Genomic DNA, 17044 nt, shown 5'->3' on the forward strand with positions numbered 1-17044 from the left:
TACATATTTACATATAATATATGCTTTATAAAATGCAGGAAGTGGGAGAATAGACAAATATTGGATGTTCATCAATAGTAAGAGCAGATTCTGTGAACACCCAAGTACTTCTCTTTACCTATGCATTGTATTGTAGAAATACAGTATTTGCCAAAACCATTTGTTAGGCTGTACAGAGTGAACAGATAGCTTCTGACTGACAATGTGCACTATTTTGGCTAGAAGACATGTCTAACCAGAAGAGTAAGTAATCATTTATACATCTATCCCACGCAGTGCAAGTTTGAACACTGGTATTTGAAACAACCCTGCAAGCACAGAGGAGAAAAAGATCCATAAGTAATTGATCTAATTAATCAATTTACCAATGCCACCCTTGCTGAGCACCTTAACAACTGGAAGTGTGGGGGTGGGCAGTGAATTTTAACAGTGCACACAGCTTCAGGATACAAAGAAAATGCAGAACCTTACCCACAACAATGAAAAAAGACAAGAACATGAACAAAGTGAATCTGTATTATATTCTCACCCTGGGAATCAAAAGAGCTGTGGTCTTTCTCAGACTCTTCAGTGATGATTAAAACTGAAACATGAGGATAGTCTGAATGCTTATTACACCTGCCCTACTACGATGCAAATAACCCCACAAAGTGTAACATAATCAGTAACCACACACATTACCTGGAATCTGCCATAAGGTTGCAAAGAAACAAGGAAAAAAAGCTGGGTAAATTCTAGCAAACAAGGTAGGGACTTCTGCGGTCTGGAAGTCGCCCTCTCTGCCCCATCGATTTCCTTTCTCACCAGTCTCACAGGCACTCGTCCCTTGTGGCACCGAAGCAAAACCTTGCCTCTTCAGGAATTAAAAAGCAGTACGATGCTAAACTCAAATCTTCCTATTTACCTTGATTTTAGGCCCTAGTCATGGGTTGAGATTCCYGTTTTCCAGGATTCTGAATAAGATTGTGAATAACCATTTCCTTCTCCACCTCCTATTCCTAGTTCCTTCCCTTATAACTTTAACAAGTGGGCTGGTAACCACCTAACTCAAACTCCACAAACACAGAACATCACTTCCAGTGGGTATTTTCATGCTTTCCCTACTTTCCAACAAAGCACCCTCACCCCTTATTCCTAATTCTCTTCACTTCCTGTTGCATAACTCATGTCCTCTTTTTGCTTTGGGATAGGGGTATCTAACTGCCTGTGACAGGTTTGGTTGAACCCCAGGATCTTTAAAGGATTCCCTCATGCCCTGATAGGAATAAGGGTCCAGCTTTGCAATTTAGGTACCTTGTGTAACCACTGAAATAAAAGATTTCCCATCTTCCTACAATGTACTCCAATGGCTGAATAGATCGGGGGGAAAAATATCTCAGAAACAGTAAGAGCCAAATGCTTTTTCTCACTTATTCTGTGATTAAGTGTGGGTGCCAAATCCTGGACAAACAAATGAGTTCTTTGGATTAAAAAAAATGGAGGGCCACTCAACTTGGCTGAATTACAGATGTTGTCAATGGAGCATCGAAAAAGTTCATCTGGGGATATACAGAAGTCTTTGCACTTCGCAGTCACTGAACGTCCTTTAACCTCCTCAAAGAGGTCAAGATGAGATCGACAAATAAATGCCATTCCAGCAAATGAGTGTATTTATTTTTTCCCAATGTGCTTTTTTTTTTTTTTTTTTTTTTAAGTGTTGGATCAAGCTAGTAAACTCTCTTGTGCCGAGTACTCGTATTTATGCAAAGTTGGATTGGTCTCAGCCTCCCAGAGACACCTGAAGGGGATGTTGAGATAAGACAGCCTTGCCATCCCCCGGCATCCCTTACAGCAAAAGAAGGAGCAAAATGAAGCATTAATTTTGAAATCTTCAGGAGAACAAAGCAGAATAGATTCACTTGTCAGTAATGTCTGGACTGATTAATATAAATGCATATGGTAGCCGATATCAGAGAGCACTGTGTGGATTTATTTACATAATTATTTGAGAACTCGCCCTCCTCCTTGACTTTGATGCTTGGTACACATTTATTTACACAACACTGCACTGCCGAACAAGCCAAATGTTTTCCAGAAAGATATCAGAAGAATTACAATTGTTTGAGCAGTGGTTATTTCAGAATGATAAAAAACAAACTCAACCTCAAATCCATTTAGCAACTGAAGCACTTTCCTCAAGTCACAAACAATGCTGTGGCTGTCCTTGTGTGGTCAATGACCTTGAGTGGCTCTCTGAAGTCACTAAGATAGCTTAGAAAAGAGCTGCCAAAGGTATAATTCAGGCAGAAGAGGATGCTCTGTGTTAGGCAATGGGGAGTGGGTTAGGGGACAAAGCCCTAATTCCAGGTGTTACAGATAAGCAAGAACTTTTACGAAAGGTTCCCTTGCATTACAGGGAACAGACAGATGAAAGTCGAGTGGCTCATTTTATATATCTTTACCACAGCCGATTCACAGATCATCTGGACCCAGCCAGGTGAACACTTAAAGCCTGATTTTCATCAGTGCTCAGACAGCTATGAGGCACCAATGGGCTACTGCTACACTGGTAAGCATCACTGTTTATTTTTGGTGCTCAGCACCTTAGCAAGTCAGACCACAAGTACCATCTGCTCATAAGAGGACATGATGGTAGGACTGGGCAACCTTTTAAGTAGTTTTAGGATAAAGTTAAGTTCAGCTATCCATTCACATTAGTTTTTCTGCCCAGAGTAGAGACTGACCTTAAACAAGATGTTTATGTCTGGATCTACATTGCCTGTCTCAATAAGGGACATCCCCAGTTTTCCAATGACACATACTGCACGGTAGGTCACTCTGGGGCTCTCTTTCAGAGCAACCCAACTTGTTCCCCTGAGCAGGACCTCAGGTGGAGCTCTGGAAAGAGGTCCCGCTGGGACTGTTCCCTACAGGCTCTATAGGTGACACAGTGCCAGGCTTCCCCCTGCTCTATACTGCCCTCCAACACAACTCCACCAGGCCCTGTGTTCTCGTGCACCTTCACAGCACACACAGCACAAACCCCTGCCAGGATGGTACAAAAACACTTCTCCAGTGGGTTGTGACACCATCTTCACACTGTGTAAGGTGCAAGACTGTCTCTGCCCAGCACAAATTCTACTGTTCCAGCCTACTGGGGCTCAGCTCGGAACTGTGGAAAGGCAACCCTGTTGCAAAAAAGTGAGAGGTGCAACTAGCCTAGTGTTCACCAATATTTCACTGGTTTTACAGCACTTCTCATTACAGTTTGCTGAAATGAAAAAATACTCTCAGAAGTTAAATTAACGAAAAAGTTAACTGAACTTTTCAGAACCTCCAAAGGTATCAGTTGGAGTTTTTGGCAGGGGAGGCTCTGATTTTACATTCATCTGGACACAACATGTTTTTTTCCAGATCTTAAGTGATCACTAGTGTTACTCAACAAACAAACAATGCCTCTTGTTCTGGAGCTGATTTCTCAACTTATYGTGTGTATTCCTGTTTACAAACGGTGGCTGCAGCATGCAGAAAATCTGCATGGGTCTTGAATGCACCCACTTAACTCTCATGCCTGTCTGCATGTAGACAACTCAAGTAATTTTCCTGCCTTCACACAGTGCCTGGAACCAGCAACTGAACCCAGAATAACAAAATCTCTGTTCCCCAAATGGCACTGAATTTATACATGGGGGAGGGTGGTAAATGATGGAAGGAGCTAGGAGTGGAAGTGGAGGTAATATTGCAATGTTTTTGATAATTATAATTCTGTTGTCATAATAGTGTGAGACAGTGGCATGTATTTTAAACATGTCATTCAGCTTATATTCGGGAGCATATGAGCTCCTGAGGTGCCCTTTGGGGGAGAAGAGAACCAACTAGAAGATACAAAGAAATAAAACCTAGAACCAAAGAGATTTCAAGAAGTAGGGAACACAGTTGCATCCATTCGTATGGGTGGGAGGTTTTGGTTTGCATAGAATTATGGGCCCAGAGTTTTATCTTCAGTTGAAATGTGAATGGAAGTGCTCAAAAGCTGAGTGTGAAAAATCAGCCAGAATCATTAAGTTTTGCCTGGCTCAGGAGAGGGATCCGATTCATGTAAAATTACAGTTCAAATTGGTTTCCACCCAAGATCATAAATGCACCTAGATTTGCCAATAGGATTGTGAATGTCAGCAATTTTTTTTTGTGTGTGTGTGTCAATGCTGGATTATTTCAAGAGCTTCAGAGTAAAACTCTGAGGGTTTGACTGAGCCACTGGTCTTTGTGGGATGAGAAGGGGGTTGGGGCCAAGAACACCCCTCAGAAGAATGTACACCCCAATAACTTATCCAAGCATGGATTACCATGGAGGAGAAGGTCTCTGGAGCATTCATTTCTCCTTACTGGCGTAACCAGTGAGCATGCACTCCTGCAAGATGGAGCAGCTTGGGAACTACGTAGCCCTCCAACATTTATACCAGGTCTTCATCCATTCCTGCTTCACCACTGACTGACTGTCATCTCACCTTGGCAAGCTACTTATACAAGTAAATCAGCATCTGACTCTCAGGGGAATTAGGAAGCCACAATTTTTAATCTCTGAAGTCTGTAGGTATAAATATCCCCTAAACCTCATTTAGGGACCTCATCATCCTTCTCAGTTGGAAAAATACCACCTCTACCACCACTTCAACACGTGCCTCTTGAATTTATCTTGCGACATGAGACAGTCCCTCAGCAAGGGAGATACAGGCTGCATTAACAGGGGAAATGGTGATTTATTTATTCTTTTTTAGTATGAGAGGGTGATTAAACAAAATAGTGTGCAAGAATTCTGGGCTTACTTCTCAGAGCTGCAGGGACCAATTATTTTGCATGCACAGAGTATGGTGGCTTAGGGAAGCAGTGTCGACAGTAGTATTCTTTCCTGATAGGTGGAAAGGGCCCCCTCATATTTCCACTTCTTTCTGCAGTTTAGTACGTGGGGCCTGAGGCTGTGGCCATGACCTCAGCTGTCTTACAGCGTCCACCCCATGGGGAAGCCCCACACTTATCGTTTAAGCAAGTATTAAGTCTACACACAGCTCTGTGCATTGAGAAAAATCCCAGCACACATTTCTCCTCTTCCACCCAATGCAAAACAAGGATTGATTTTGCTCCGAGTGAGGAGGAGCATTTGGAATATAATGAAGTTGGAAAGGGTGGAGTGGGAGTACAAAGAGATGAGTCCAAGCTCAGCATGACAAATGGTATACAGGACCACTTGGTTTTATTGTATGCTATCAAATATCCATAACTTAAACAGCAGAGCTAATAAGCATGCCAATGTATATATTTACATTGCCTGAAATGTGCACAACCCTGTACAAAAATTAAAGTGCAACTGTTATGATCAAGCCATTAGAGAAAACAAAATCAATCCAAAGCATAGACCAGCTTCCCTAACAAGCTTTCTGCTTTGCTGGCTCTCCTTTCCTCCTCCACTGTTTCAGCACTCCACTAAAGTTTCTTCTCAGAAACTTTTCAGTTGAGTGAAGCTTTTCTGATCTCAGAATCAAGCAACTTGTTCAGGAAACCTTAAGAACTAATTGTAATGGAACTTCATCTAGCTACAATACAAATAAAATAGCAATCATGAGAAATACAGACCATGAACCAATATCCAAGTAATAGGGAAGTTAAATTCCCTTTACATTAATGTAGACCAGACTTTCAGCAAGTACTTCCAGCAGTGGGCATGCCATACCCCCTTCCTCTCAGAGTAACTGTAATCTAGAGTCATGACCTCTGCGTTGATGGCAAGAAAGGTTTTCAAGATTTTGAACATTTTCCACCCCATTCCAAACCAGACAGAAAACGGCAGAAAGTGTGTATGGAAAAAGATAATGAGCGAATGGAGAAAAAACAATGGTTTGGGTCAAGTGAAATGCTCTCCTTTCACATTTTAAAGATATTCTCCTTTGCTTTAGATCACTTTTACCTGATGTTTCTCTCTAAAATTAGCTTAGCTTCAAACTATTGTATAATTTCAAATTTTTTGTTGTTGGATAAATATCCATAAAAACAAAGCCTTTCCCTTAAGAAGTTTGGGTTAATCCTGACTATTCCTGCCCATGAAAATACATTTCACTCAAAAAATTTTGCAAACCAGTTCTGCCTCTATACGTGGAGGGAGAGCTCTTCATAAACTTCAGATGCTCAGTTTTGCAACCTACATACCCTTTCAGTTCTTGCAGATTTTTATTTGCATTAAGTTGTTTGAAGAGTGTAAACAGTAGCCTATCAATAAAACACTCTTTAAAAGGATTTTAGGAGGCAACATGTTTCACAGGCTGACCTATGTGACTGGAAAACTGCACTAGACAGTCAGGGAAGTTCCAAGAAAGTCAGCACTTCCCTTGACAATGCCGATTTCTCCTATTTTTGTGTTGTGATGATGACAAGCCTCTTCGCTGTATGACATGGCCAGGCTTTTCTCCTCATAATAGAAGGAAGTCTCAGCCTCCACACGACAACAAACATACACAGTGCTTGCAGACCAGCACATGGGATTGGAACCATGCTCAATACCAATGTGCAAGGATGGATTAAAATAGATGGGAAAAAACAAGCTGCTTTTAAAAGCGACCATCTCTTAGGCCAGCAACAAAAATCTCTTCCAGACTCAGAAGACAGTTTAAATGAAGAACCAACGCTCAACAAAGAGACCTTGGAAGACAAAGATATGTCCCTCTCTGATTACAACATGAACAGTAGGATTGAAGACATCCCGGACAGATTCTTGGCAGACAGTAATGGGCATTCACTAATTTACATCTCCTGAGGATCCACTTCTCCTCTACTATCATGTCAGCTGGGATATAAATAAATCTAATTTAAAGAATACATTTGCATGGCATTTTTATCCTAGAGGACCCCAATGGAATGTATTTAGCACTTTATCTGCCATTGAAATGTAGGTGCCACAAAGGTCAAACACAACAGCTCCTCAGGTACAGCAACAAGAAATCAAGTTTATTGTAACCATTGGAAATTGTAGGAAAGAATCATGGTACAAGTAAAGCTTATCCCTTCTGGAATTTAGCCAGTTCATTAGGACTATGTCTTCAACACTTGTAAAATGCCTTTTTGTAACCCAGAGGCAGAATTTTGATTTTACAGCTTTCCAAACTAACTCCAAGTGTGAGATCTGCCCTGAACAATAATGTCATGTGGAATTGGAATAACATCAAACCACAAAGGAAGACTGTGTTACTACACAGTAACTCCTGTTCCCATCACCCTGTCCATAGTTCATTTTGCAAACATCTCCCATCCAAGTTCTCCTCTGGCTGCAGTTCAGGTTTGTGTGCGAGCTAGGCAAAAGAACACTCTCCAAATACATTTTCCCCTGGCAATATACAAATGCCAACAGATGTTTGAGTTGAGATTTTCAAGATGCATAAGAAGGTCAGTCTTTTGGGTATGTAATCCCTCATGTGAAAATCCCTAGCTTCCTACAGCAAGCACTTTTGAGCCCTAGAATCACATGCTGTCCAAAAAGAGGCATCCAGTGCTTTTTAAGGACAAGGTGTTTTTATCTGAAACTCTAAATGAAACTCTAAATGATCTTTTCAAAGCAGTGAACTGCTAAAGCTGTCATGGAGCAGTTCCTGAAGTGAAACAGATGACTGACCTCTACAATGTCTCCAATTAATATGAATTTAGGCCAAAGTAGTCAACTAAGAACCATTTATACCCTTTGTATTCTCATAAGTCATTAAGAATCACTAACAAAAGAACCGTAAGACAATACGACAATGAATTGTGCAGAAATTCACACACACATAAAAGAACGTTAGGTAATTTCATCTGACCACTATCCTGGATAATTTTAATTACTAGGAAGGGGCATTCACTGCCTGCCTGCTGACATATTCCTTCCCGCTTCACATTAATGTAATCATTACTTATATGACTATATTACTTATATCATGCAAGTCAAAACTGGAACCCCATTTTGTTAGATATTACAAATACAGATATCTAGACGTCTGAAATATTCTAACAATTACAGTGATGCATGGAGACTCTCTTGCAGGGCTCCCAGTCCCCACACTAGTATATCCTGATAGTTACTTAAGACACAGCTTTGTTTCCCCAGATTCATTTTCTTTAGTCTCATGGGTCATATCCATCTATTCATCACGTTTATCTAACAAGCTATTCTCTTCTGATATATCAACATTAAACTCTAACTATCAAGAGCAACCAGAATTGTTTGCAATAACAATGAATAGTAGAAGTAGAAGGAAATGAAGATCTGAAGAAAGGCTAATACGCCAAGTAAAGAAGAGTTCAGGTTTATATTTCTGCAGAGAGAAAAATGTTCAGTGTCTGCAAAACTGGTTAAAATTGTATTTTCAGCAGATTCATAAATGTAAACACTTGACATGTTTGACTCACATTTTCTGGCATTTCCCTTGGATTTTTCACAGATTTAAAGGTGAGAGCCAAATTAGCCATTAAGCCATCCATTCTGAGCAGCTACCATTTATCTCATGCACCAGATCTTGTCTATGTAGTATTTCTTTATAGCTGGGTTAGGGTAGAAAGAAAGTGTCCTGATATAACCTTAGCTTAGAAATCATTTAGATAACTGTCACTTCATGAGTAGTCTGCAAATTTAACCTTTTCACAAGTATTTTAAAGTCTTTGGATACAGCAAGGTCCCTACTGCACGATATATAGCTCTTTGAGACGCTGCAAATATGGTTACCTAAATCTGTTTTTCATACCAATCTGAGTCACACTAGGGATACACCTATACACCTACTCAAAAGACATGTACTAATAGCCCATGCTTTTGTCCAGGTGAGCAGTTACTACAGCTTCTTAGCTATCAAGTATTTATAGTGTTAAATTTTAATCATTGTTTAATTAATGCTTAAAACTAAGCTAAAACAACTATTCAACAGCTCTCAGCTGCTAATAATATTCATTCCAGAGCTCTATGATTAACACATGCAGGATTTTTATGAACTTTAATTCAAATTCTGAATCACTGTTTGATTTGGCCATTGTTAATATACTTTTTTATTGGCTACTCAAAGATTGTTTTACGGTTTTGAAAGCATTTGAGAAACACTGGTTCTCTGTGCAGAGCAACTCTACTTAATTTTCATATTAGCCCTCTTTTAAGAGCACAGTCTGCTTAAATTTTGAAATGCCTGAAAGGCAACAAGGGACAAGGATTGTTTTTACATAACATTTCTTTTGCCCAAGTGCTAGAAGTCAATCAGATCAGGATTTCCTTGATGCTAAGTGCTGTATAAATACATAATAAATTTAAGTCTACATCACAAGACACATCTTCTGAAAAGAACACACATGCATAAAGTCTGCTGAGAAAACTCTGCTTTGGGCTGGTCTTGGCAGAGGCAAGGGACCAGCAATAGGCTTCAGTCATAATCCAGAAATGGCAAACTAGAACATACGCTGGTTTATAAATATGCTAATACTGCAACTGTTTGCGATGCTGCAAACAGTTCTCCCCTCCAGCTATCTTGCGCATGTGCTGCAGGGCGAGGGCAAGAGCAGAGAAACCCATGACAGCAGCCACCGGCAGAAGTGATGGAGGCGACGCAAAGTCTGCCAACGTACAGCCCAGATTGCTCCCACTCAGCCCTTACACTAGGGCCCCAAGCATTCGCCTTCACGTGGATCATACATCACAACTTCCAACGCCTGGAAGCAGACGCTAAGCACACTGAGATGAAAAAACTGTTTTGTTTTGTTTTGTTTTGATATTATGGGCGCCAGCCATGAGGATAACTGACCAAGGCCTGTGCTGGATTCTCCACTCCTACCAATTTCTGAATCAAAATAAGACTCTTGCAACGCCCAGCCTCTCCCCAAGATCTGCACCCCATTCAGAGAGGATTCAATCAGTGCAGCTGCTACGGCCCATGTTACAGAAGATCTGCCTAACTGACTTCACAACGATCAGCTTTGGCTTTTTGATCCCCGATTGCTTAGAGCACATTATAACATACTAGTTTATTATAAGGAAGTGTGCAAATACTGCTTTCCAAAAAGTATTTTTTCAAGAGAGAATGCAGATGTCAAAATCTGTATGAAAACTAAGTTATTGAAACACAAAGCAGTGCACTTGCAGGAACAACATGGGAGGAACTCTGAGAAACTATGTGACCATATTGCTCTTTGGTTTTGGGCAGATCCAAGTTTCCTTCCCAATTTTTGTTTCACTTTTAAGCATTTTAAGACTCTCTCATATTAGATGGAAACAATACTCAACATAGTGAAGTCCAGCTTCCCAACTGGGACTTAATGATATTGTAATAATCATCTTAATATTGAGCGATGTTATAACACAGAAATTCAGCACTATGGATCTTTCCCTATCCCTTGAGGTACTCGGGCTTACAGATAAGAGGAACATGGGAACTCAACTCTTCAGATTTCATGTGTCTCATTAAAGTAATAATTTATAGTCTCTCATTAAAGAAAGTGATTTTGTTTTAAATTGTTGTGCATGAGAAAAAGCCAACTATGAGCAAGGGAATTATTGAAGGTTACGCTTGCTCCTTTATGCACCAACTCCAAGTGGGATTAAATTGCCTTGATACAGATTCAAATTTAATTTCAGAACAATGCATCATATTTCTGTGCAATATCAATCTGAAGAAAATAAATTATAATAAGCAAAAGGATATAAAAATATGATATCAGATATGACTTGTCTCCACTTCAGCTGAATGACTTTATTGTTAGTCAAAAACTAGAAGTGAGTCATCTCTCTATCTACTGAACTTCTGACTCTGATGATTTTCAGTCATTGATGCAAATGCTCTGGATGAGTCCATCTCGCTCTCTTTTTGGACAGCTCTCAGGTTTTGATCATGACTACAGCGACAGCCAGTTAGCTAGTGCTCTCTATTCAGTTATCAAGTCAAACAGCCCTTCCATAGTTGTTAATCTGACCAGATTTTGCTCTGTCAGAAGAGTTCACTTGACTAGTTTAATATTCGATTGGTACTCTCCACCGCTAAAAAATATGTATTAAAAAATATATATTGCTTTAACAAGTATACTATCATTTTACTACTGCTGAAAAGAATAATAATACTTCTTCATGTTTAGATATAGTCATATTCTCTCCTAGCTTTTCTTCAGGCTTGGACTTAACTCATGAAACAATTAAACATCTACTAATGACTACAGCTAATTAACAACTTACATTTGAAATGACCTGTTTGAAGTATGTTTAGTGTGGCTCCTCAAGTGAAGGACTATATAGAGACTGATTTTGGATAGGGCCTTTTAGTTCACTTGAGGACAGGGTTTATTTCTGTGTGGCCATCTCCCACAAAGACCTCTGCTCCATAATACCTGAGTGAAACTTGTCTATCCCAAAGAAAATGACTCCATTACCATTCTCAGCTAAAGGATATTAGTTTAAGCCGAGTAATACACGCTTTTAGGTTTCCTTTCAGTCATAGCCTCAAGCTTTTGGACATAGTTTCAATTTCTACTAACCTCTAAAATCGTGAAACAACCCCTGCACTTGTGATAGACACAAAGAGAACTGCTGTGGGATTCAGGGAATTGGGATGAGCATCTCTTACCTACGAGAAGATGGTATTTGTAATATACTCTTCCCCACCCCCAGAAACCACATGCCACAGAAAATGTCACTTAGTTACAACAGCAAAAGTTGCCTCCTAAATCAGGATGCAGTGACACAAATTTTGGTTCTTGACCCCACTATTCAAGAGCAGCATTCTCACATCACCAATGGCTTTTTTGTTCAGGCTAAAGAGCGAGGCTCCAAAAGGATAAAAACTAACAATTTTCACCCTGTAAAGGATGTGTAAACACTCCCACTGCGGGGTCCCACACAGATATTGTCCTCGTCACCTGCACCTCTAAAACACATTTCTGCTGATTTTTAAACAAACATACAGCATCTCAGAAAAGAAAGAATAATCATTGTTAGTCCCCAGTACAGTCAGGTTACTAGAGGTTATTGCAGAGTGAACTTCACATCATACCAGAGATAGCTGAAATTGTTTTTCAGATTAAATAGTTTTCTTATGGGGAAACAAAGTGCTCTTCCAAACAAAGCAGTTATATTTTGTGGAAAACTGTTGACATTGTTGAATTTTTCCATTGGGAAGAATGGTTCCAACTTTAACACTTCAAAATGAAAGTACAAAATTTGTAAAGGTTCCACAATGCTGATTTTGGATTGTTTTGCTTTTACCAGCTTAGACTTCTGCTTAGTTTTTTGTTGCAAAGTGCCACCCACAGATAGGGCTCACACAACCTGTGGTCACTGCTGAAAGTTACTGAAGTATCTGCAGCCGTGAATGCATGAAGACAAGAATTAACCTATAAGAACAGGTGTGAACATGCACGTACGTGCAGAAATAACGAGAACACATGCCCAGCTCGCATCGACCTCTGAAGCAACTGGGTGGGTCAGGACATTGAAAACCGTGGCTGTTACACAAGATTGAAATTGCTGGGGAACGGAGTCCCATACCTGACAAATACATACATCAAAAAGCAACGTGGTTCCAGGCAGTTTGTCAAGGTGAGCGTGACCCTCCTTGTTGCCCCAGAACATGCAGTTTCACATCACGCGTGAACCTGGTGCTGCTCTCAGCGGTGAGCGAATGCTAGGACAGCCTGAAAGCATGCGACAGGGGATATAAATTTCAGTGCATTTTAGAGTAAGCACGTGAAGTAAAAGCCATTCTCCCAGTTGCTCTCCAACTACAGGATAAGACCCTCCCCACGCCTTAGGTAGCTGATAGCGCACCAGAGCAGCAGAGAAAGAGGAGGACAGGAGCTGACCGAGCTGTATCTGCTCTTGCAAATTAATGGACAAGCAGCAAACTCCAGCCTTGACAGCTCCTCGCCCTTCCATGGGGCAATCGTTCAGCAGAACGGGGAGGGTTATCTCATTCTAAGGAAAAAAGAGAAAGTTCACGGCTAGCAAGGGGAATGCAAACGTTTTAACTGACAATGCCATCCAGTGCCAAGGAAAAAATGAAATGGGCTTAACCAGACAACTCAAGGCTGAATTGCAATTAACTGCCTCTCCGGCTGGGCTGCACTGCGCGCAGTGCCTGTCCCTGGAGCAGGCTTTGGACCTTCGACAGTTATTTATGTTTGAGCAAGATGCAGCAGTTCAGACAACAGGAAAAAAAGAAAAGAGAAAAAGCATTGAGCTTGACAGGACACAATGTCTTTCCGCCTCTTTCCAACAAAGCAGGAAACTGCCCCTTAAAGCCTTACCTCATATACCCCCCTCTGCTCAGAAAGAGATTGCTTTGGGCATTAACCGTCATACATAATATGGATAGCAGCACACAGGCAGGAATACCTGCTTCACTTGGCTCTTTCCTCTTGGCTGAGAAAGAATTCAATGTGAACAAAACATCCAAAAGCAATAGCCCCTCACAGTGCTCAAAATAGGACTTTTCTCACTCTTGCTGCTTTTTTCCCCCTCTTCCTCCCTGTCTTCCTTTCAGAAATACAGAATATGTATTTTTTTATAAGAATATAGATACAGATTTCTAAAGAACTGAGTATGCAACATTTCTTTTTTCCCTAGGAACACAGTAACTGCTGTACTAGCACTGACATAAAGAATGCTTTTGAAATCCATCTGCCAGGAGAGTCAGATCAGTATTACATTGACCATAAATGCTGCAATTATACTTCTAGGTTGAGCATTAGTGCTCACCTGAAAAGCCTGTGCATGGCAGGGATCGTGTGACTGCATAAAAATCCACTTCTGCAGCTAGTTGCACTCAGGGGCCAAAGAGAAATGAATGTTTCATCTCCCTTCGGCCCCAGAGACAGGAACCACGCATAGGAGCTCTGGGGTGGATCTCGCACATTGCATCTGTAGACAAAAATTGCATTCAAACCTTTTGCTGCTCTAGAGGGATCTGCAAGAAACCAGAGCTAGTCACAATATAGGGGGAAAATTGTTCTGTTATTGAGCTTCTAAAGTTATTATGGCTTCACGGTGTATAGAAGGATGCCAAAGAAATAAATTTCATCTTACAAGTCTAAGGCTTGACCCAAAGCTTATTAAGGTCAGTGAGAATCTTTCCACTGATCTCTTGAATTTTGATCCAGGTACACAATGCACTAGTCTCAAGTAGCATTACTATCACTTATCCTTGCCATTGCAAGGATATATATAATTAAAAGCTGCAGTTGTTGGGGCCTTGTGATCCTTCTCCACCAAAATCCCATGTTGTTGGAAAGTGAACATTCTTTGGCAGAAAAAATGGCTTCCAAATTTTCAACGACCTTCTGATTGCAATGCAGGGAAAAAAAAAAGTTTTGACACAGAACAGAAACAAGCAAACTGAGAAAAAGAGACATTGCTTCTAAAAATCTCCATTCTGACACAAACAAAAACAAAACAACTCAAAGAAAAATTCAAAAGAATATTTTTCTCTACTGTTTAGGTAAGAAGATTTGATTGAAAGGTTCTCCTAAAGCATCTTTGTACTTTGATGCTTCATACTACAGATATTGGTTCAATGCTTCGACACTAGAAAGACAGATTAAAACACCTTTTAACACATCATTAATTCTGAACAGAAAAGGAAGAATCAGTTAAGTTGCTGGGGAAGATTCTGGTAAACAAATTGAAAAGCTTCATTCAGCTGAGATTTCAACCAAGCCATTTGGGTACCAACCCAAAACATGCAGTATTTGTTTGGCTTAAAAATAAACACAGATTTTTTGTTAAGAAAAAATAAAAATAAATAGATTCAGCCTGCGCAAAATGAAACCCAAAATCTAGAAAGACAGGATGGAGAAAATGGGTGGGAAGAGATAGTTTAATTCTATACAAACAAAAATATATGGCAAGTAGCCAGAAAGTGCAAGAAGTTTTGAGCTTAGAAAAGAACAGAGGGCCAGATCCTCAGCAGAGATAAATCAGCCCAACTCCATCAAATTCAAGAGAGACACAGCCCTTTGCACTGGCTGCCAATCTCATCCACCAACCAAACTCCCAACCAGCTTGTATTTTGGGTCCTACAAAAAGTTTCCTTTTGGAACATAAAGCCTGTATTTATCTATTGGCCTTAGAAAGTATGCACAGCTGTGACATAAGTAACCCCTGCTCTGTTTTTAAATGTATGCAAACATAAAACGAAGAAGAAAAACGACATTAAAATAATGTTAAGGATTTGGCTTGGGGCCATCAAAGCAAGGACATTCCAAGTTAAAGCTGAAACGACATCCTTAACCTTAACTCACCCCATTGTGCCTGGGTATTGCAGCTGCTGAAAGGGGAAAATCAGAGCGGTTACGGTCTGGCGTGTGAATGAGTGCTAAGGGACTCTTAAATCCATGATTATTTGGCTGCCGCACACCACGCACTGAATCCACGTGCTAGAAATCCTTATGCAATCTTTGCTGGGAGAGGAAAAGAAATATCCCTCAGGCTGCATTTGCTCAGTGGCAGGACTTCTGGAGAAGTAAAAGGACACTTTTGCTAATTAATGCAAGATCTAGAACAGTGTTTGTGGAGGGTGTGAGGAGAAGCGATGACTTGAAGAGCTAACCCAGAGTAAGCGTGATCAATACATGGACTGGGGAACCTCCATGCAGCAAGTGAGGTTGATGAAGCAGCAGGTGAATGCTATGTTATTTTTCATTCAAGAACTTTTTTTGTCAGAAAGGCCCTATACTGAAAAGTTATCCCTTAACAGAAATCTTTTCATTCAAAGTTTAAATACACTAAACCCCCAAATTTCCGGAAAGTCAAAACTGCTTTTTGTTTCCAAGGGGGAAATTGAGGCTTTGGACCGATTGAGGATACAGTTGGTTTGGATTTTTCTTTTTTTTTATGCAGTTACTAGGTTGGGGCATAGGTCCTTCCCTCTCCTCCTTTGTTTCTCTCTCTTCTTTTGTACCCAGTTCATCTCTTCTTTCGTTCTCTACTGCTAAAATACTAGAAACAAGAATAGAGAACAAGAAACTAGAGGAAGAAAGAATACAGGAAAACAAAGACTGAACATCAGAAATCCTTCAAGTCCAAATTTAGTCAATGCCACAAGGAGTGCTAGAAGCTGTAGGTTAAAATAATTATAAAGACCTCCTGTACGTGCATATCTGCATGCAAACAAATAATCTCAATACACAAACATTCAACGTTTAGCCTAATATTTGCTTGGTTATAGCAAACGTTAAACAACTGTAGTAAGACTGGTCAAGAATTTTTCAAAAAAGTCTAGGTAGTCCTTGGGTTAAAATAGCTGCAGAATCATCAGGCTAGGACACCAAGGCCCTCTCCAGGCCCATTTTTCCACAGATTCCCTGACTGGACACACACACACACATGCCTATGGATGTAGCACATCCAAAAAGCACATAGGTCACCTGGGAATCTGCTTGAGAGTTGTAGCAAAAGTGCAAACTGTTACTGCGACAGTCTCCAGGAGCTCGTTTCTATATTCAGCTTTGCTGTCGTTTCCAACAGCCCGAGGGGGCTGCAGCCTCTAAGCTTTGCCGTACCTCGCGCACTGGACTGGCCCGCAGAACGCTTGGCCCTCTTCTCTCTGCCTGGGGACACAACAGAGACTACCTCCCAAGGACTATATTTTCCAACTCGGTGTTTTATTTTGCAGGACAACACACAATAAAAGATACGAGCATTGTTTTTATAGAACATATTACTCTGTCCTAGCCTCTCTGCTCCATCCAAGGGTAGGAAAATAGCTGGACTTGCTAAAACAGAAACTTTGTATTTCTCTGTTTGCACAGAACCAGTAGATTTATGCCTGTGCTACTGTCAGCTTCAACTCAGCCCTGATCTCAGGGGCTAGAAGAGACAAGGAGAAATGGAAAGACCCACAGGCTTGGATATTTTGCTTTGCTACAGCCTCCATCTCGCTCATGCTCCTTTGAACACTGCTGCAAACAATAATAAATTAGAGTAATTCACAGAATAGAGAGAGCCCAGGCATATTCATCACTCATGGGAGGAGCGAACCATGTTTAAGATAGCTTTAGAGTGACCCAGGACATAGTTCTAGAGATC

The sequence above is a fragment of the Apteryx rowi genome, unplaced genomic scaffold (assembly GCF_003343035.1).
Source record: "Apteryx rowi isolate R43461 unplaced genomic scaffold, aptRow1 scaffold_16, whole genome shotgun sequence".
In the NCBI taxonomy this organism is placed as follows: Eukaryota; Metazoa; Chordata; class Aves; order Apterygiformes; family Apterygidae; genus Apteryx; species Apteryx rowi.